The sequence below is a fragment of the Nothoprocta perdicaria genome, unplaced genomic scaffold (assembly GCF_003342845.1).
Source record: "Nothoprocta perdicaria isolate Ctin4 unplaced genomic scaffold, notPer1 scaffold_304, whole genome shotgun sequence".
In the NCBI taxonomy this organism is placed as follows: Eukaryota; Metazoa; Chordata; class Aves; order Tinamiformes; family Tinamidae; genus Nothoprocta; species Nothoprocta perdicaria.
Window position 1 is genome coordinate 388,154 of NW_020455538.1, and position 22,333 is coordinate 410,486.

The following is a 22,333-nucleotide window of genomic DNA, read 5'->3' on the forward strand; positions in this document are numbered from 1 at the left end:
AGGAAGGAAGGAAGGAAGGAAGGAAGGAAGGAAGGAAGGAAGGAAGGAAGGAAGGAAGGAAGGAAGGAAGGAAGGAAGGAAGGAAGGAAGGAAGGGAACATGTTTCAGTTAAATGCCCATCACGGAGATGGCAAAAGGAGAGGTGCAGAAAGGAGAGCAGCGCCCGGCAGTGCCAGCGCTGGCCCCGGCCCAAGGGCTGTTGGTTATGGGTGAAACTACTGCAACCCAATGGGGCATTTCCCAGCGTGGGGCCGCATGTCCTGCTGCTCGCGGCCCGCTCCGCAGCAGGGGGGCAGCCCCGGCCTGAACACAGCCAGTACTGTCCTGCCTCCTTTTTCCCAGACGCCAGCTCAGAGCCCCTTTTTGTGCGCACGTTTCCCACTCAGCCGGTCTCCACAAAGTGTCTGGAAGGATTTAGCTTAATGGTGGTGCAAGGGAGCACTGAGTCAGCTATGCGGATAATTCATTTGCTTTCAAAATGCTGCCGCATTTATACGTGGAAAACTTTAAAGAAAATTAAACTCATTTGAAAAGCCACCCAAATTGTTTTTGCAACAAAGCAATTAGGAAATCTCGCCTCTCCAGTGGAATGGGCAACGCTCACAACAAAACCGCGCAAATTGCCTTCTGCTGGAAACAAAGTGCGAGCTATCTCTGGTGGCTTAATAAGAAATGGAGGTTTTCAGAATTAATAGAGAGATTCCGCAGCTTCCGCCTGCATGTGTTGCTAAGCATTATTTTCTGCAATGTGCCCTGTTGTCTCGTTTACCTTGCTCTTTGCCCAGACAGACACCTCTGCTTGCAAAGCGTTCAGAGGCAGGGTGCGAGCAGCTTGGCGCGAGGGCCGTGGCAGATCTGCGTGCAGACCGCGCTCCTTCCCTGGCGCCAGGCACGTGCGGGAACGGGGAAAGGTCTGCGGGGAGGACAGGACAGGACAGGACAGGACGGGCCGCGGGCAGCGTGGCAGCCGCCGGCGCAGCGCGACGCGGGGCTAACCGGGATTCACACATGGTGTGCGCACAGAGCGACTCCGCTAGCGCTGCAGCAGCTGCGAAGGCAGGGACCCCTTTCTGCCTCTCCCCAGCCCTTACTGCAAACCTGACACCACCTCAGCGAGTCAGCAACAGCTGCAAAACCACGGCAAAACCTTGGAAACAATTACCGGACAACCCACAGTACTCGGAGAGCGTGCACATACAAATTTTTAAAGCAAATTGCACACATCTTTGCAAACATGTATTGATTTTTACTGTGCCAATTGAGAAATAAGTGTCTAATAACATTTTCATGGATTAAGGTTGAACGAAAATGCTTTTTTTTTTCTTTCTCCAGATCCTACTGTTCCAATAGTGTAAGTTAATCAATCTTGTGATAATAGCTTTCAAATAACTGCTCCATTCATCTCTCTTTTTTCTTTCTTTTTTTTTTTTTTCCTACAGAGCAACACAAGAAGAGCCAGATATAGCCAGAGAAAAATCACAGTTGCTTTAGGGCTAGGCTTGCGGTATATTTTTAAGGATGCAGGTTTTTGGAAACCGGCAAAGGCTCCTGTGGAGATAGTTAAGTTCATCCAGTGGCCCGGAYGGGGTTTGGGCAAGGGACCAAACTGGTGAGTGACCCGGGCTGTGAGCAAGCGTGTGCAGGTGAGCGGTGCAGGACGCGCCTGCCCCAGCACTAAAACCTTGCCCAAAGCCCAGCTGTGCCTTGTCCCGGGCAGGGGGGCCTGGAGCGGCTCCCCACAATACCCCCGGGCTCCCTCTCCCTTGCACAGGACGGGTCTGCACAAACCCCCCGCTCCCTGGAAGCAGGAGCCTCCCGAGAGGAGGCCGTGYGGAGAGCAGGACCCGCTGCTGCTCACGGCACGCGGAGAACAGGAAAGCCCTTGGGAACTGCGGCCGAGATTAAGTGAGGGGCACTGGCACGGCTGGAGGAGGCTGCACCGCACGATAAGGGAGCTTTTTAAAGAGTTCTCATTTTAGTGAGAATTAGTTTTGGATCCTCATCAGTGTATTCAGGAGAAAAATATTACTCTACTGTCTACAGAACAGAGATAAAAAGGAGATCTACTGAAGGAGAAGTAATGAATTTACACTTTTAACACCCATTCTGAGGTGCGGGAGACACATTACTCTACATTAGGCCTATATTAGGCTTAAATAAATTTCATTATGAAAACAAGATTAGAGGAGAGCTGTGCAATTTGGAAACATGCAGTACTCGTATGACTGCCTAGGACAAAGAGCTTCCAGGAGGGTGACGGGCGGCTGTGCTTGTGTCTAGTTATATATGACACAGATATAGAAAGGATGGACACGGAGAGAGGCGAACGCCGGGCGCAGCAGGGATGCAAGCCGGGGCCGGGCTCGGCACCACAGAGTCGAAGGCAGCAAGTCGCGAGGTCCCAGCAGCGCCACACAGAGCAGGGCAAAAACTACACTTGTGCTGATTAAATGCGATAGCTTATTTCCTCAAATTTGTTTCTGGGAAATGCTGGTCAACAATTCAGCATAATTTAGCACTTTGGAGAAACAGCTGAAGAAAGTGCTCCCAGGAGCCGGTGTCAGCTCGGGGGGCGGCCGTGCCTGGGTGCGCTGCAGAGGGGCCGGGCGCGCGGGCACACCGAGGTGCTGGGTCCAGCAGAGCCGGCTGTGCGGACACGGCCCCACGGCGCACGGCTCRAGGACTGTCCTTGGGGCAGGTCCTGCGGCGCGAGCCCCTCACTGAGGCCCTGGGGCGCTCAGAGCTAAAAATGCCCTCCTGCCTCCTCCCCACGCCAAGGGGACGTGCCGACCTCTGGTCACACGTGCAGACCTCCTGGTAAGAGCATCCAGCTGAGCACACCCCAAGGGGATGAATGTTCTTCCCAAGTCCCCAGTAYGTGTGGCATGGACAGGCCACTTACTAGGAAAGCAAAATATATTTAACCTAAGAGGCAGAATGAGCTAAAAACAAAGGAAAAACAGGATGGAGATGAAATTGAGGGAAGAGAGCRAATGGGAAGATGACTTTTTAGATAAATGAGGAAAAGGAGTTTAAGGCTAAAGAACTGTGAGATGCAGCATGGCATCGCTGCCTTCCCAAAACACCTTAACACTGTTTCCAAAACAGATAAATCAAAGATGAGAAGAAACTAGCAACTGTTTAAAAACCAGTGCTGCTGGCTTGGCTTTCTCCTCACATCCCYGGGCATCCCCGCATCCCTGCCGCCGCTCCGGGGCTCCTTGCCTTGCCTTCCCAAGGAGGGGTGGAGAAAAGAAATCATTTCTATCTCTCATTGCACAAGAAATAAGAATGTCATTGATATCATGTCAGTTAAGCTTAATTACATTTTTATATTTTTAATTAATTTAATTAATCTAAGTTTACATTATATTTCTAATTCCCTGAATGCCCGAAATGTATTTTCTCTCTTATTTCAACAACTCTTTAATTAAACATAGATTATGGTAATCTTTGGGCTACACTTTCCAAGTGTTCATTTGTGCATGGGTCTGTTGGCGCAGGGAYGTGAGGCGACCGAGTGGAGAGGGTGCGAGTGGGCAGGGGGCTCGGCGTGAAAACCGCCTGCAAAAAACCTGCCATTTCCCAAGACGAGGGCAGGGGCTGCCGGGCACACGTGTAGCCATAACCATGAGAGCAGCGGGGTGCTGCAGCAGCCGGGATGTCCCCAGCACCTGCATCGTGCAGCGAGAGAAATGTCCTGGCCAAGCCGGATTAGTATTTAAGCACCTTTGGACGATGCGTTTTGCTGCACATGGCACATTTAAATCTCAAGAGGTATAGCCATGTTTTAGTATGCATGTTCTGTTCTAATTGCCATTTTCTTGTCTCATCTCCTAATTGCACATCAGTTTGTCAAATGAAGCCTTTTTCCCCCAAAAAGAGGTGATGCGGGGCGCCAGGGATGCAGTGTAGCTCCATCCCTAGGGGACTGGCGCCATATGTGGCACCCACGTGGCAGTGCCGCTCTCGCCAATAAACTGCATTTATTAGACAAAAATAGGGAAATAAATGTCAGCATCCGTAAGTGGCCGTGCTGGCAGGAAGGAGAGAGACGTGGTGCAAGGAGCTGGGAAACGGGGCCTGAGAACCAAGCACTGGCACAGCAGCTTTGGTACTGCAAGAGGCCAGAGGCCTTTGGCATCCTCCAKGGTACGGGCGCCAAGGGGAGGCACCCTGGGATGGCCGAGCAGACTCGGAGGGTGAATATCTCCAGAGGGTGGGTTTCTGTTTTGTTTTGCTTTGCTTTAGCAGATTTTTCTAAAGCACGAAGGAGTTTTTGCTGATCTTCCTTTAACAGGACAAGTAGAAGTGGCAACAGACACTGCTTTTTTAGGCGGGATGCATATTCATCACTGCATTCAGTCAGTACAAAACCAGGACCTGATCGTCTGCAGCAGTCTTAGTTTCCATGACACATAAAGGATGATGGTTTTGAAAATAGGTCACCCCATAGAAAGGAATAGAAGAAATGAGAAGCACTGCCATAAAAAGAAAAATCACACCCCCATTAATTAACAAAGAGCTACAAGCAAACGGGTGYCCTAATGGCTGGAAGGCTGCTCAGAGGCTTCCATCAATTAGCACTGCTCCTGTCCCCTGCCAGATGTGCCGGGTTGCACAGAGCTGCACGGCGGGCACGGCTGGCGCCGGCCGCCCCGCTCGCGGAGCCAGGGCTGCCTCGCCTCCCCACGCCAACGGGAACGGGAACGGGAACGGGAACGGGAACCGGAACGGGCCCAGCGCGTTTTGAAGGTACAGCGGGGTCTTCTGAGAGCAGAGCTGGTGAGAAGCCAGTGCGCACGACGCTCAAGCTGCGTCTGCAGCGACAATCGCGACGGAAGAGCCGCGTCCAGCCCGGGCAGCAGCGACGCTCCGGTCCCCACGGCCGCGTCCGGCCAGGGCCGCCGCGCCGGCCAGGCAGAGCGACAGACCGACCAGACTATTCACACTGCAGCTGCCAAATAACCACGGCACACACGACACGCGCAACGTGTAAAGCAAAAGAGGGGAAACTCACTGATTGTGTGATTCACTGTGAACAACAGGCACATATCCTAATGTGCTAATAAAAATAATATAAAATAAATATAAAAATATGTAAAAATGTTAAAAATAAATATAAAGCAAATAAAAATTTCTTCTCACAGAATATATCACAGAATATATCACAGAATCACAGAATCATAGGATCTTTTATGCAATCTTAAGACTTAAGAAGGATAATGATGGTTGTCAGTGTGCTTTTAATAATTAGGCCATAAATTTACACCTGCTGTTTTGCACTACTACTGATGAGAAGGTCMAGAGGTCATTTAAAGTTGTTTTACTGACTGATTAATCTCAGATCTCTTAAAAGAGAGAAGAAAAAAGAAGACTGTTTGGTTTCCACCTGCAAYTCTAGGGAGCTCACATGGAAATCATTTTGGGTAGATGTGGAGTAAAAATGCTGCCAGAGCCTTCAGGGCGTTCTCACAGTGTGACACAGCATGGAAAATGGGTCTCAGCCACGTAGAATAGGTAATTTTGCACTTCTTCCTATGATGCTGCTCTGTGCTCCGTTTTGATGTGCACTGTTTTACATATTATCTGATGCTGAGCACTGCAGACATGGCAGAATGCTGCTTATTTCTCCCAATATTTATATATAATCAACTGCTTTTTCTTGGTGGTGGTGGTGGTTTTGTTTCTTACTGCTGGATGCTGCTGGATTAATTTGCTGCTCCTCTGCTGATTTTTTGTCTGCATGAAGTTCTCGCACATGTCGTTGCTGAACAGGCGCTGTTATTCCGAGCAGGATGTCAAACAGGGAAAGCAGGAGCACAGATCTCTGCTGGCAATTTTTCTAAGCTTTGCTTGAGACTCCCAAATATAGCAGCACGAATGTGCCGAGGTGTTCCCCTTGATAGCAAAAACTCAAGTGTGGCAATTATGACTTGGGAGATGACTTGTTTTTCTGCCTTGTGTTCTTGCTGTTTCAGAAGTAGCAGCAACTGGCAGCAAATTGTGTCATTTTCGGTTCAAAAACAATTCATTTTCTTCTGTAGCATGCAAAAAAATTAAATAAAAACGAGGAAAGCATTTCAGCTGCTACTACAGGATAGTTTAATATGCCCATGAAACGTTGAAACACTCTCCAAGACKGGGGCGAATTCCCCCAAGCCCATCAGCGTCAGATCCTGTGTTCCCACACGCACTTGCACACGCAGCCGAGCGCCTCGCGGCCCCGGCCCGGCAGCTCCCGCGGGACCGGGCGCACGGCCACGGCTCATCCCTTCAGTGGGACGGGCTGATTCCCACGCTCTGCACCCGTCCTGACCCCTGGGGTGAGCACCTGCAGGGGACACCCCCCAGGTGCACTGCCAAGGAGCACCACGTTCCCCCCGGTCCCTTCCACCAGTCCAGCCCATGGGCATCGCTGGGTAGGGAGCGTCCACCTGGAGCTCCTGGCACCTGTGGAAACTACTGCGGAAAAGGACAGATCCATAAGACCTTCAAAAACTCATTGGATACTCAGGAAATTGAAGAAGTCGTTTTGCTGAGCACTAGCCTGACCTTTCCGCTTCTCCATGCTGCTGTGCGTCCTGGGTGAGGAGCACCCGAAGCGGCGCGAGCGCCTGGCCACGGCGTGCGCTCCGTGCACCGCTCCCACGGGTGCTGCTGCTGCACGCTGGGAATCCATCCCTGTGACGAGGATGCTCTGCGCTGCAATCCGTCACCAAGACGAGCACGGTCACACTGGAATTCATCACTGCGATGAGCATGGTCTGGGTTACTGAGGACTAGCGCCAGACTGTGCCCTTGGCTGGAAGGCACCGCTCAGAACCACCGCGCGAAGCTGGAGGCGTGCGAGCAGCGGGGAGGTGTGAGAGCTGCAGCTGTGCTCAGGCCTCTCCAGCCTCTGCTACGCCGCGTTTAACAGCCGCTATTCTCATTTTTCCTATATACATTACCCCGGCAAACAAAGATTGATGATTAGCCAGGACCTCACACAAATCAGGAGAGACAGTGGCCGGCCTGACAACTTGCTCGTCACCATAGTTACCTGACTGAACGCATCAGCACGTGGTCAGCAGGACCCYGCTGCTGATGGGAAGGTGACAATGTATGTGAAACACCTTGCTTTTAATATGCACTTACAAACTATTTATGCTCAAAACAATAACATATGAAGAATGATGAAAATTAGAGTATTGAGACATGAAAGGGCTGCCTGTTAGGAGGTATTTGGCTTTTAAGAAATATGCCTGTAATTTGCTGCGCTCACGCGTTGCAGGCAGTCCGTATTTACAACAGCAAGCAGCACTGAAAAATGTCGTGGGAGAAAATGGGCCCTTTGCAGTGATTGTTTAAATGATCGGTTACTTCAGATGAGAGGTTGCTTAAAATAAGCTGACAGATTGGTTGGACACACGGCTCTTTTCAGAGGTCTYGAAGACGGACGGGAAGAGGAAGCCATAGTCGAGCTGGTGCCTGTTGGGGCATCTTCATCCGAGGAAGATGGAGAAAATTAAAGTGTACATTATACAGCTTTAACTACACCACAGATAAAACATAATCTGTTTTTTAACAGCACGACGAAAGCATTCACGGCTCAACTTTAACCTTTTCCTTTGTGTCACTTAATCAACATTACGATAACAGTTGATGGTATAAATTCCCCTCACAGTGAGAGAGGAGTATGCAGATCTCCTGCTGATCAATACTTTTACTGGAATAAAGATCTTTAAAGCATACAATCAATTTAAAGAGTTAAACCCAATCTCTCTAATTTGATAAAGAGTCCTTTCCCCCTTCTTGCAGATACTTCTTGGTGTTCCAGGAAAGATTAATCAGCTTGGGTCATTCTGTGGAGGTTAATGCTTCCCATAAAAGTGCCTCCTGCAAGGGGGTGAGAGCCATTCAAAAATGCATCATCTGATGCAACCTCTCCAAGGCAAGTGCAGAGTTTTTGTGGATTTCTCCTGTTTTTGGGGACAACAGGGAGGTGTTTCCTCGTGTGTTATCCAATCCTATCGCTGAGTGGACAAGGAGCTCTCTCCAATACATTTACAGTAGGTGAAAAGTTCAGCGGCAAAGTAACGGGAATCTTCTGTCCGTGGCTCATTCATTATTTAAAATAAACATCCTAAGGATTGTTTGTGGCTTTCATCAATTATTTGTGCCTAATCTAGATGCAAACCATTGCACAGCGGATTCATTAAAGGAGCTAGAATGAAATGCAGAAGCACATGGAAAACTCAGTCCCAAGCTTCTCTGGCTGTAGGGTCATGGTGAGTCCTATGGGTTTCCCTAAATCTTCCTTAAACTTCCTTATATCATTATTCTCGGCAGTGCTGGGTCACCCCCAAAAGCTCCATCATCCCCCTCCATATCCTCTTCTTGCTTTGCACTCAGTRTCCATGAGCGCAAGTTTCTTGTGAGCACCTGGAGCCTCCCTGGTGCCAGACACATCCCTACAGGTTCTTCCCGTCGGATGATGCTCCACGTGGGGCTGTCGCGTTGCTCACACCTGGTGCAGTGGGGCCGTTTTTGCAGTGCGTTTTTGTTCATTGCTCTTTGCAGCGTTCCTGCTCTTTGCCTGCTGCAGTGGTTTTGGCCACTGCAGGGTGTTTCTGGAGACCAGAGCCATGTTCCTACAGCTCATGGATCTCCTGGCATCCTTCCTTGGCCACACAAGCCTCTTTTCCCAGGAAAACACCAATGGGGGACTCAGYCTCTTGAGAGGCCTTAGTGCCTTGCTCACTTACTAGCAGTCTCTTGGAAGAGGAACAAAATTCCAATCACTTTCAACTTCTTGGTCATTCTTGGACTCAAAGTTTAATGACTTTGAATGGATTCTCAAATGAAATGTTGTATTAAGAATTAAACAAGTGAGAATTATTTACTGTGACTAAGTGGGGATGTGAAGGAAGCATAAGAGCAATCCCATCCTTGAATCTGGCTTGCAAGCTGCATCCAGCACCAAYGTGTGACACAGGACAGGCCGTGCGAGCAGTGCTGCTGCCATGCCAAATCACAGGGACACGCTCTGAGCAGCCTGCAAATCCCAATGTCCTGGAAGAAATGGATTTTAATGCAAATCCCTACAACTCAAGGTCAGACTCTGCATGTTTCTCAGTCTGCAGCTGGTTCTCAGGTTGGTGCTGGAGGTCACGGATGTTTTCGCGTAGCCGCTGTGCTCGGCACRGTGCCGCAGTCGTGGGGAGCTGCCCGGCGGGTCCAGGCTGCTCCGTGTCAGGGCACGTGGCCACGTCTAATACTCTGCAAAAGGGGATGTGGGGAGCTGAGCTCGCGGCTCTGCAGCCCCTGCCCTGCACAACAGGCATCGTCAGGGCGCAGCAGCGTTGCGGACGAGAGCGCTATGCAGACACGTGCAAACGCTCAGAAAAGCACAGCCCATGAGAAAACTCAAACCATTAATCAACTGCATAAACATTCACGTCATAAAATGCAGCGAGATGTGTGCAAACCTCCTTCAAAGCAATCCAAAGTGCAGGAAAATGTGTAATAAACATCCAATCTGTTTCCAAACAATTCAGGAGAGAGTGAAACTTTAGAACACTCTCAACAGGTTTACCAAAAATGTTGCAGTGTTATGAATGTTAAAAACTATGAATGCATCAATTTGCACATATCCCATTTTTCATACATGCAATTATGTGCATTAAAACAGGCAATAAATGGACTGTGATCTTCTGTATAACAAGATCACATACGTTACACTCGACCTTGCAGTTTCTCGTAATGTTTATTTCTGGTGCTCCTCACTTGTGCACGGAGGCAGTTTGCAGCTGCTGCCTCTGGAAAACCCGGTTAGAAACACCAGCCACGAGGCTGCCCTGGGCACACATGTGCCTGCACCAGCACCCACGAGCAAGCAGACCCCCATGTTTACCAGGTGGTTTGCATGTGAGAAAAAAATACCAGGCATGATGCATCCAGTTTTCCTGATCCGTTCTTTCCCCTTCACAACAAAGGCAGCATGCTTAGCAGTCTCAGGGATATACAGAGCTGGGCCTTGGTTTTCCCATGGGATGAGCGCTCACGTCCCTTCGACTTTCTGACACATTTTACATCAAGATGTTTCTGGCGCTGGGAGTGGGAACCAGAATCTCCAATATTTCCTCAGTGGTTCTGTGAAAACTGCAGACGCTGAGTACAGCCCAGTTCATCCAAACCTCCTTCTTACGGGAATGGAAATGTAAAGTTTAAAAGTGTGAGTGTGGGAGAAGCTGAAATTCCAGTATCTCCTCAGGTGCGCTTTTTGCACAGCCAGTAAAGCCGCAGGCTGCTCTAGCCGTGGTCCGAGGGCAGAGCGGGGCCGGAGCCGCCGGGYGCGCGTCGGATGGTGCCGGCTCGGYGGGGAGGACGGTGCCGCCGGGACCACGGCTCCGCTGAGACCCTGCACGTGCAGAAAGCCCGAGGAGGCCGAGCAAATCCCATTGGTCTCATTCGCAGGAGCTGGGGACAAGATTTGCTCCTGCTTCTCATCCRTGCCGGCCTCGCGCTCCGGGCTGCGCTGGGATTCAGTGCCGAGCTCCTTGCGGCCCCGAGGCCGAGTTCAGCCAGGATCAGCCCCTTCAGGCACTTGGTGCCATTTCTGTGCAAAGTCACGGTTCTGTCCAACCATAACGGTGCCTAATTTTCCTGAGAGACTTTATGGGTCCCAAMAAATAACTAAAAAAAGAAAGTGAGAAATCCATACTGTTCTCTAAAGAAATCTGTTTTTCTTTCTTGTGAATTCTTTTTGTTGGGTTTCTGAGAYATTGTCTATATTTAATCACCTTTGTAGCAAAAGGGGGACAGCAGAGGGGGAAGACAGCACGGAGAGCCAGCAGGCGTGGAAATGGGAAGGGAGGCGCCTAAATGCTCAGCTCATCCCATAGAAGAGCGACCGTGGTGACAAGGCTGGCAGCTCCAGCAGAACTGGGGGTCCAGAGACTGAGCTGGCTCTAAGAGAGTCAGTATACTGAAGGCACCGGTCAGTAAAGCTAAGGATAAGGAAGATCAACTATTTCCAAGTATCTCCGTCACAATCCAGAGCCTATTTTACCTCTGTGGGGACATGACAGTTAACGCAATCACATCAACATGCCAAGGCATTAGCAGCTGAAGCACAGGGGCTTACATTAGATTATCCTAATGGTCCCTTCTGGAAATGAATTTAATGAGAGAAGCTGTGATTTTTATTCCTTTATTAGAAATAACAAATCCATCTAATTTGATTAATTTTTCGGAGTCCCTCGCAGCCAACACGGCGCCCTCCTTGCAGGAGGAGCCACGAGCCCCTCTCGGCCACAGAAGATTCCCGAGCTCAGCTCCAGGACGAGACCAGGCTCGCCCCTGTGCCAGGATCACAACTATCACTGGTGTTTAGCTCAGTGTGAAGAGCACACCCACCATGAGGACCCCAAACCTGTTTCCTTTTGCACTATTCCAGGAAGATTAAAAAAAAAAAAACCAAAAAGGCCTATCTGTAAAAGTGTACCACTACTTACAAAGGCCCTCCTGTGTATCCACAATTGCTTCCTGGTCCATCCTAAATTCTCAGCTGGAATCATGGAGAAGCTCCTCCTTGTCCACGGAGAAAGAAAGCTGTGGTGGCTGGAGACCCAAAGGACAAATTTTCCACCTAGGACAGCCTTCTGCTACTAAAACAAAATAAAAATAAACAATCAGAGCCCACGCACTGCTGAGTGCTCTGGAGACAGTGGTTTGTGGTGGCCATCTGCTCCAGCTGCTCCTTCCCCAAACCCGGTGGGAATAGGTGTCTGGGAGGTGCCTCTTTGGGCCAGGTTTTCTCCATTTGCTCTTCAGCCCGGGGGTGTCACCCACATTCATTGCCAGGGTATTTGCAGTACATGGGAGTACGAGGTGTCCCTGTGCAAGTGGGGACAAACCCCCCTAAAACATGAGGCCCCCTGTGCCACTGCTGGCACTCAGCACTGCAACCCGGTGCTTTCTGCACCCCTAATCAAACTTCACTGCCGTGTGCTGTATTTCCAGCAAAGCCCGGTATCAGCACATCACAATAACCATAAAGCCAAGCAGGGCCCACTTCACCAGCCGTGACCCGCGGMCAGCGCTTCCGCGGGAGCGCAGGCGAAGGATGTCGGAGCGCACGGAGCTGGGTGGGAGAGCAGCACCAAGGAGGAGGAAGAGGAGGAGGCGGAAGGCAAGGGAATGAGCTGCAYGGCGGGAGCCTGTCTGGCCGATCAGCCAAAACCTGCTCCCCTTTCCTGCCTCGTGCTGTGATCGTGAGCAGGCACCGCCCCGTCCYGCTCACAGAAACAAAAGCAGGGAAAGATGAAGAGCGCTACCACTAATCGGTGTGAAACTGTTAGTTTTAATTGAATTGCAGCAAACKCCAAATCGATAAGCCCTAATCCTGTAATGCTTTAATTTTCCTTCTAATATTTCTCCAATATCCTAAAACATCCCGTCTTTCCATCACTTAATCACTGGCAGCAAAGCTGCGCCCAGGTCACTTGCCCACCTCCTACAGCTTTGCCATTCGGACCTCAGATGAGCAGCACAGGAACATAACCCCAGTGCTAGGGGGTCACCCTCAGAGCCAGCTTTAGCAGTAACCACTCCAGGAGTACCAATTTCAAGGAGAATTATGCCAAACTCTTCAGCAAACTAGCAAAAGAGAAATGGGCTRTGGGTTCTCGCCAACAGGAACATCCCCAGCCACCCATGGGCTTCAGTGCCAGGAGGCAGAGAATTGCAGAATTACAGAAATACCCCCAGTATTCAGGGCTGTTGAATGAAATAAACTGGAAGGAATAAAAGTGTAGCCATAAATTCTGTGACGCTAATGRAAGTCTCCCCAGGTAAACGTGCTTGGCTGAGAAGCCAGAAAGCTTCAAGGACAAGTTTGGGCTGAGTTTTTGGAGGCTTTGTTTAGAATTTAATCTCACTCATTATTTTAATAATTAAAAATGTTCTGCTAAAGCAGGTTGTAATTAGCTAATTATTTGCTGTGCTTATGATTGCAGCTTAGCTCTCTATCTTTACTGTTCTGCTAACTTTGAAGTCAAACTCTCCCCAAGTTCTGCCGCTTCCATTTCGCAGTGCTAACCTGGGGGTTTGGGCACTGCTGCTCCTTCTTTTGGGGCAATTTAGGAGAGATTCAGAGGGCCAGAGTTAGGGACTCGGGTTCTTTCCCTAGCTATAAGAAAGGGAGATGCCCGCGGGCAGGGGCAGGGACTTCTGCACGGGGATTGCGCTGCTCCACCTCTGCTTGTGCTAAAACCAAATGCCATTGTTTTAATTAATGTGTAAATAGAACAAATGGATATGATTGCAAATAAGGAAGGGAAAGTGGTGAGGGTCTGGGCAATGGGAACTTAATGCAAGGCCCCTGTGAGAGGTGACAGAGCCGCCCCCTTACCCCCCAGGCGGCCCTGCTGCTGGGATTTTCTGTTCCAAACACCTTGGGATGACGTCGTTTTCCTGCCTTTCCACCAGGAAGCTGGGAGTCRCCTCAGCAAAGGAGCGAGGTGAGAGATGCTGGGTGCAGAGCCGCTCTTCTTAGCTGCCCCTCGACGGCTGCTCCTGCGCTCCCGTCGCACCGGACACGCTCTGCGGATGTGACTCTGGGAGCTGCTCGGGGCTTCCTTCTCCTCCTTCCACTCTGCTAAGGCTCCCACAGAGCCTGGAGCCCGGCAACTGTGCCTTCTTTCCATGATAAATTCCGGAGAAATCCTTAGATAAATCTGTGCATTCATCTTGTGATGGTTACAGAGCTGCCGTGCGGCTCAAAACTAAGTGCTGTTAGTCAAGGAGCAAAGAAAGATGTGGAAAGAGTCTGTGAAGGGATTTCAAGGGGAAGCAATGTGAAATAATGAGGAGGAATGTACCCATACACAGAGCGGTGTGGGGCATTTACTGCTAATACACCGAGCAGACAGCTCAGCGCGGATAAATGGTGACTTTGATGAGCCTTTACTGCACAGCTCTTTGCGCCTCATTAAATATGAAGAATAAAAGAGGAGCAGAGGACTCAAAAGACAAATGTGCAYGTGTGCCGGTGAGTGATGGAGGCTCCAAAGGCAAAGGCCACGTTTTGGCACCTCCGAGCTGCTGCAATAGAGCAACTTYGTGCTTCGTCCGGAGCTCACAGGGGCAGGAAGGACCCGGGGCTGCTGCTCAGGGAAGGGATCCAGGTTGGGTACCRCAGACCATCACCGGCAAAGGAAGATGTAACATGCCTTCCAGCATCTGAAGGAAAAAAAAACTTAATAGTTGTAACAATTCTTCTAAGCCGTAAAACTGATAGGGATTTGCCAGAATCACAGAATATTCAAGGTCAGAAGGGACTTCTAGAGATCATCTAGTCCAACCTTCCCGCTCAAGCAGGCACACCTAGAGCATGTCAGGGTTCAAACTGATGTTCTGCATCCCCTCCGTGCTTCAATGGGACACTGTGAAGAGGAAGGGAGCCAGGAGAAGGGTCAGTGGGGACACATGCTCTGCCCAGCCTCCTGACGGTCCCTCCGTTTCCCCTCCTTGACCTCCAGGCCTTTATTTAGGTAGGATTCCTTTTATCTTGTGTGCTCATATGTTTGCTTGCCTGAGAGGATGCAAAGAGCCCCGAGGGAGCCTGGGTYCCAGCTCGTACCCATTTCCCACCCAGAGCTGCATTGCCAGCCCTTCCCGCAGCCTCCCTGCAGCTTGAACAAAGCCACAACACGAATATTGATACGACAGCCRCCAGGTCGGAGTCCTTGGAAGGAGCCTGTGCTCTGACACACTGCTTTCCAGATGGGCCTCGCTCCACGGAGGGCTGCAGCCGTCCCTAAGAGGCTCACATTGAGCTTCCATTTCCAGAGGACAAAAGCGGGATGGGGAAGAATGAAAGTGCARGTTCCTCATATCCACTGGTAGGCACTTGGTCTCTTTGAAGCTTTCTCGTGCTCCGGTGATGTTCTTTGGAAAACTTCCAAAGATAAGGAAAAAATGAAAAAGCAGCTACCTGCCTAAAGAAGCAGGGAGATACCACGACATATCCACCTCCTCGCCRGCCAGTTCCTTGGCAGAAATAAGGTGACTCTTGCTGAAAGAGCGGTCAGGTATCTATCCCAGGGTGTGCAAAGAAGCCAGGATTTTCTGGGTGCTCATATTCGGGCTATATGGAGAGGAGTGAGCAAAAACTTGACTGCCCTGCATGTGCGTTCTGCCAGAGTTTGGTGGGGGATCAGACTGCTAAGAGCGACTCCTGAAAATAAGACTTTGGTTCCTCAGGCACTTGACCTCCCTCCAAACGTCACCCCCACTTGCTCCCTACGATGCTCCTAACATCACACATCACTCAGGAGGTTAAGGGCAAGCAAGCAAAGGGCGCCCARCGCCCAATGCTGAAACCTTGCACACAACTTGCGCCGGTGCCCCTGCCTCCCCTGCCGCAGGAGCCACGGTGCGCGGCCCCGTCCCCGCGCGGTCCCGAGCACCTTCCCTCCAGCCAGGAATTATCTCCTCCAACGCTCCCTCTCTCACAGGGAGAGCAGCAATAACAATGTTCCACTGAATTGCTTTTGCAAACAAACAGACCAGGGCTGCTCTTGAGTCAGGGAAATAATTGTACGTGCCTAAATGGGCCCTTTCCTCTTTATCTTCGGCACTAGTTTTCTTCCACCTGCTCCCTGCTGTGCTCCCACTGCTCATTTCATCCCACTCTGCCTCGTTCTGCAGTCCCAGCTATTTTACCCCCATTGCTGGTAATCCTTTCTGCGAGGGAGAAAAGAAAGCAACTCCTGATTTTCCATAAGCTACTCGTGGACTCAAAACCCATTAAGACAATTCTGCTCCTGGGACTCTGCTATTCCCCTCGGAGCAGCGGGGAGGGATGGAGCCCGGGACAGAGCCCGGGACGCCGGGCCGTGCAGAGCGCGCGGCGGCGGTGGGTGGTGTGCGGGCTGGGACACGGGAGCGTGCACGGACACAGGTCACTGCAGGACAGCCCGGATAAATGGGGCTCAGCACGTTCCCTCRAGAAGACACCTCAGAGCTTGTCGTAGGTGAGTGCATTTACCAAACCTGCGTGTCTAAGCAAGGGTTAACACTTTTTGCTGCAAGCTGCAGGACTCATCACTGCATTTACTTTTTACTTTTACTTTGGCCAAGTTTTCAACAAAGTGAATTGGAGWAATAGAGATACACAGGATAGAGCAGAACGGTCCCATTTGATTTGCCCTGTGTGCTCTGGGGAGAGGCTAAGGGGGAGCAGCAACATGGGCAGAAAACTCTGCAGATTTATAAGAAAAGGGAGATGCCCGTGCAGAGCCGCGAGCCCTGCCGGCGAGGCAGGGATCCACCCTGCGTGTYAGTGTTCCCAGCATTAGGCCGTGCGCCATGGTTTCCGTTCCGCGTTCTGTCAGTCACTAACACATGCTGAATTGTCTCCTTCCTTAGACATACACCGTAGGAACTCAAGTGCTTAACGATGCATTAATAAAGCCTGATTTTCCAGCAGAGTTTCTGAGGTGCAGCCTGCGGCGCCGCACCGGTGTTGCCAGGCACAGAGCCTCACTGGTGCCCAGCAAACGCAGGTCAATGGGAGGTGCGTGCGGAGGGAGCAGGGACACAGGCAGCTCCACGCTGCCCTGCCGTGCTGCAAGGCGGACCATGCTGAGGATGCTGCATCCAGCCCTCCTAGTGCTGCTGCTGCCCCCGCACCGCTGCTTGCAGGGGCACTGGAGGAATGTGCTCCCCAGGTACACCTCCTGGGACACCCTGACATACAACATATTTATTGGTTTCGTCCCTTCTGTGGGTGATTCACTTCACTCCCGCTCCAAAGTCCTCTGCAAGAGCCCAGCAGGACCTGGTCCCTGCGAGCGCCCATGCAGCCCCAGACATACTGGAACTCTGCATCCTTCAGGATCCTCTTGCATCCTTTTGCATCTTCCTGCATCTTCCTGCATCCTTCTGCATCCCTTTGCATCTCCCCTCATCCTCTGAATCGTCCAGTATCTTCCAGAATTCTCTGCCATCCTCCTGCATCCACCCACATCCTCCAAGGATGAGCCACTCTAGCAGGTTGGTGAACCCTCTCCCAATTGCATATTGATATATATACTGATGTATATGTCAAATATATATGCAATATATGCATGCAGTCAAGCCAGAACTGGAATTACCCCTTGGCATAGCAGGGTTTTTACTAGGAAAAAGCCCGTTCCGTTTTCCAAAATCCATTTATGCACCTGATGTCTTTCTCCTTCAACATCCCTCCTGCAGCTTCCAAGCATCGTTTGCTCCCTCCAGGTTAAGGAGCCCTGTGGAGCTGTTGGCTCCTCTCTGCTTGGGAGGCCTCCCCCTCCATCCAAGACAACTGGCATTTAGAAGCCTGATTAAAATAGTGTTGTTAAGTGCATTTTCAATGAACAATCGACTTCAGATGTGAACAAAAATGCATTATTGGAAATATTCAGCCTTGCTGAGCTAAAATGTATCAATTCTCCACAAAAAATTATTGTTGTGACAAGCAAAAGAAATGTCTTCCAGTAAAAAAAAAAGAGTTGCTCTCAAGTGGAGAGTGTTTCATGTTTTTGCTTCTCCTTCATAATATTCATCAGAAAGGTAGCAAAAATAATGGCGATTTACAAAATGTRGTTGAATTAAAGCTGAACTAGAACACTGGCTTTGGYGCAGAGCTGCCAGCCGGGGGCTCGAGCACCTTCCTGTCACCCTCGCTGGCTCCTGGCACCCTTCTTGAAGGCATATCAGCATGGCCTCATTAACCCATGTAGGGTTCCTGTCTTCCCATCCATTTATTTTTATTATAATTTATTTTTATTTATTTTAGTATTTTTAATTTATTATTCATTTATCTTGCATAACCCAATAAATGGAATTTGCCTTGCATATTTAAGAACTATATTTCCATGTGAGAAACATAACTGTTATACTCTTCTTATGTATACATACATAAGCATATACATATATACATAGCATCACAGTGCAAAAGACATAACTAGGTGAAATTCTCTGTATTTCTTCATACTATTAAAGCTGTACCATTCTGGGGTAAATAAAGCCTGGTCAAAAAATGCCACCTGCTCTTTAATTATTGGTTCCTGGTGGTGATGCCACCATTGGGAAACTGTTCCAAGTGTCTGCACAGGAACCGCCACCCACAACGCCTTCGTATAGGGACATGTGTAGGTATAACAGCCTGCCTCCTAGAGCATATTACATGGGTGAATATAGATCAGTGGGAACGTGCTGCTCTCTGGAATGAGTTTGTATAAGGACGGATTAGCCTTGTGGAACGTGATGTTGCTTTCTGTTGTTCTAGGCGTCGCTAAATGTAAATCATGTCTCACATACAGTAATAATTCAAACAGAAAATGCAAAGGAAAAACATAAATGTGAAAGAGAAAGATGGAGTGTGTAGCAATACAGTGTATTTGAAACTTGGTTTGAAAGTCAAATACATACCTTTATTTACAGTGCTCCAGTAGTATTCAGTTACCCAATGAATTTCACTAAAATAATATCATCTTTGCACCTTTCTGAACAGCCCAGCTGGAGGGAATGGGAATGCGACAGTAATAACTGTGAGCTTTTGCCAGCAGAGCTCCCCTCCAAAGAGGTGCTGTCGCAGCGGCGCTCGCTAGCACGGCAATAAAGAAGTCCAGACTTTTAGATGAATTTCCCTAGCAAGGCGAGCTGAGGAAAGTGCTACTAAAATGTGACCCCTTACCATCCCAAAATAATAACAAAAGTAACTCCACGTTTAAACTGTGCTCTGTGATGTTAACTGAATTAAAACCCACAGACYGAACATTCAGCTGCAGGTTTCCTGCTTGGAGCACAAGTCCACTCCGGCAGGCGAAGGAAAGTTTCTCCAAAGAAGAGATATATCCACAGCTACCAAGACAGAGACACCGTCCTTCCCTGTGCACTCGGAAGGGATATGCTTGAAGAGTGCATGTGATGCACGGGTGTGCAGGTTTGGTTTAAGCTCAGCTTAAAGCCTTCCAAGGTGTGTTTATCCCTTGAGACGTGTCAAGATGCCGTGCAGATGTGTCTGACCCACCAAGCAGGGTCTGTGCTGTGTTCCTGCTTGCGCACTGCTGCCCCTGTAGCTCTTCTGCGTGGTGCCCAGGGCCATGCCATGTGTGGCCCTGGGGCAAACCATTCTGCAGCTGCATCCTTGCTGCCCAAGCGGTACCTGCTGCATGGAGAGGGCAAGAGCAGGGCCCTGCAGCAGCACTGCATTGCCATGAGCTGCAMAATACTGGTCCTTGACTCTGTCCAGAGGCACAAGGGGGTTTTCACCAGGGCTGACCGCCCCCAAGGCTGTGGGAACCACCTCAGTCTCCTAACGGTGCCACGCTTGCCTTCACGCAGCCTCCTCCCTGCYTCCCTTCCCTCCGCAGCTCTGCTCGGGTTTGCAGGCTTCGCTTTATGAAACCTCAAGTTTCTGTTTTCACAAGAAACTTGCAGTATTCAACAAGAGCGCAGAGGTCTGGGTGGGGTCAATGGGACTGCCTACAGAGTCCTCAATGGAGGATAAAGACAGCTCTGCCGTTTATTCTGATGAAGGGCCAAATCTTGATTTTCTTATAACACAAATTAATCCCTGATGATGTGCAATTTGGGTTAGTGAGAACACTAAACAATTCTCCTGTGTATCAAGCAAATCAGCCTTTCCTTCTCCAAGCAGCAGTTTGTACAGATGTGTAAATAGAAAATGTTCTCTTGCTTCTCGAGGGATCTATTGTTTGGTGGAACAATAATAATAGTTTCCAAATGTATTTCAGCATTAGAGCATGTGTATTTCTGTGCAGATCGGCGTGTCTTACAGGAACACAAGCCCTTGCAGTAATTGCCAGGAAGGGCTGACTCACAGCCTCGGACCGCTCAGTGGGAGCRGAGATGAGATGCTGTGAGTCTCACTCCAAGGAACAGCTCTGATGCTGCAACTTCATGACATATGAGACCTTCTAGACTGCTAAAATTGCCTTAATATTTTTCATTTAATATTTCATGGCATACACTGTGTGTTCACATCTTAACACTGAAGAGTATACTTTGGACCCAGGGTTACAGAAATAATAGGGTAGGCCAGCAAAATGGGATGAAAAACAGATGTCTCCAGGCATCTAAAGGAATCTAAGAGATACAGAACTGATTTATGAGAAGAGCATGACACTGAAAGAATTGGATGCTTCTTAGGTTATTAAAGCCAAGGTTGCCTAGACTTGAGAAGCTYGGGTTCTGCAGCATGCAGGACATGCATGAAACGGCCCATAGCTTTATGTCTTGTGCTAGCGACATTTGGGGCTTCCAGGGTTGCGGCCAGGTGTTTTTGGCTGAACAGTCAAGTTGGAACTGGCAAGTCCACCTCAAACCTGCATTCCTATCGGGCTGGGTTAGCCTTCCCTGGACCGGCACCTGCACGCACGAATGCGTGTGAGCGAGGAAATGCCCCGTGCTTCCCAGGATGCCCCGTCGCACTCTTGTCTCCGGGGCTGGGACAGGGTCTCCCACCGTCCCCACTGGTGGTGGCCAGGGAAAGCTGGAGGGACTACCCCACTGCTGTAGTGGGGTTGGCAGCCTCAGCCTCCCTCCAGGAGAAGAGTTTGATCTTGAAGGACGACTTGGCAGCAGAGGCACGCAGGGCGCTCCAGRAGAACCAAACGCTCCCCTGCGACTTCAAGCAAACGCGGGGACAGGGGCTGCCCACGTGCGCCAGGAAGGGCCCGCTGGGCAGGCGGCAGCGCTGGCAGCAGCTCTGGCAGCGGCAGGTGACGAGCAGAAGGTGGGTGTCCGAAGCGCAGAGCCGGTGCCGGACACTGGGGCGATGGTAAATGAGAGGAGCTGGAGCCCAGCCACGAATGAGAATTTAATTACACACTTCCCGAGGCTTCTGCGGTGGTGGCTCACGCCGGCCAGCAGCCCTTCTGCAAAGGCAGGGAAGGCTGCAGGCTGGTAGCAGTGTGCACAGACGAGTCCTGCGGCCGGCACTGCTCTGCTAACGGAGACCCCAGCTGCACCCCCAAGCCCAGACACCTCGGCTATTTGCTTTCCCATAATTTACCACTCAAGGAGCACAGCACAGACATGCGTGGCCAGGCTGTGACCGCAGCCTCCTCCTGCTCATCAGCACAAGCTGAGAGCGGCAGGGGGTGATGAGGACAGTGCAGGTATGGGARGTACCAGCTCTGCGCGCCCGGATGCTGCGCACAAGGAGCCCCAAATGACCATGTGCTGCAGGACACCCRGGTGAAGCCCAAGCCAAGGTCCCTGCGGAGCACAGGAGATCTGCAGGCTTTGGACTGCTTTGGAAGCCTCCTGTGTGTCACACGTATCTGCATGTTCTGAGCCGGCGGGAAGTCAGGAAGCAGAAGGAATCTGAAAGAGGACTGATGGAAATAGCCTGTCCCCACAAAGCACTTGGGACCTCACAAAACCTGTATCGGAAGGCAGACCAAAGGTACATACAACATTGCATTTTTCTTCTGGTTAGCTCATAGCACATTTAAGGAAAAGGCAGCATTCCAACATTACTTTTTTACCATTTCTGTCATACAAAAACTTAATTGGCATCATTTTCAACAAATTGGCAAGATATTTAAGACTATTTCTTTAAAATAAAATAGAGTTTAAAGATAAAGCAAGTCCAAACTCCTGATCAGGATGCACAGAAGTTTCAGGGTACTGGAAAGGAGATATGTGTAAGAATTTTTATAATGCGTGAGATAAAAATATTCATATAAAAATGAAATGAATAAATTCAAATTTGAATCCAAGGTTGTATTTTTTTACTTTAACTTTTGAAGGTGTTCCAAGTATACTCTAAGAAGAGATAATACTTCTCTATCTCTGCAGCGTCTACCCATGCTTGGCTAATGCAAAAAGCAAGGCAGTGACAGGCACCAAGCACCAGCTGTTGTCAAGGAAAACAGACGTGCACAGTTCTGGGCTGCTAACACAAAGCACAAAGGAAACGGGTTGCAAGTGGTGCTTTTGTAGCACTGGGCATGAGAAACCCTGCCTGATCTTCTGTGGACCTGAGGACAGAGAAACACGTCTCCTGCGCCCGGGGGGACTGATGGCGAGAGGATGTGAACATCAGCCGCGATGCAAGGGCAGGTCACGCGGGGCACTCCGTGTCTTCCTGGCCTGGCAGAACTTGCCCCTTCTGGGCTGAAACTCCCTGCGCTGGATCTGCCTGCGGGCAACTGGCTGGTTTTTGTTTGCTTCTGTTTACTGCAAAGCTTCAATAATTGCGTCTTCTGAGACTGAAGGGAAAAACACTTTTATCGCTAAGAGCAAACAGCACAACTCTTCCATCAAAGAAAAGGGCAAAGAA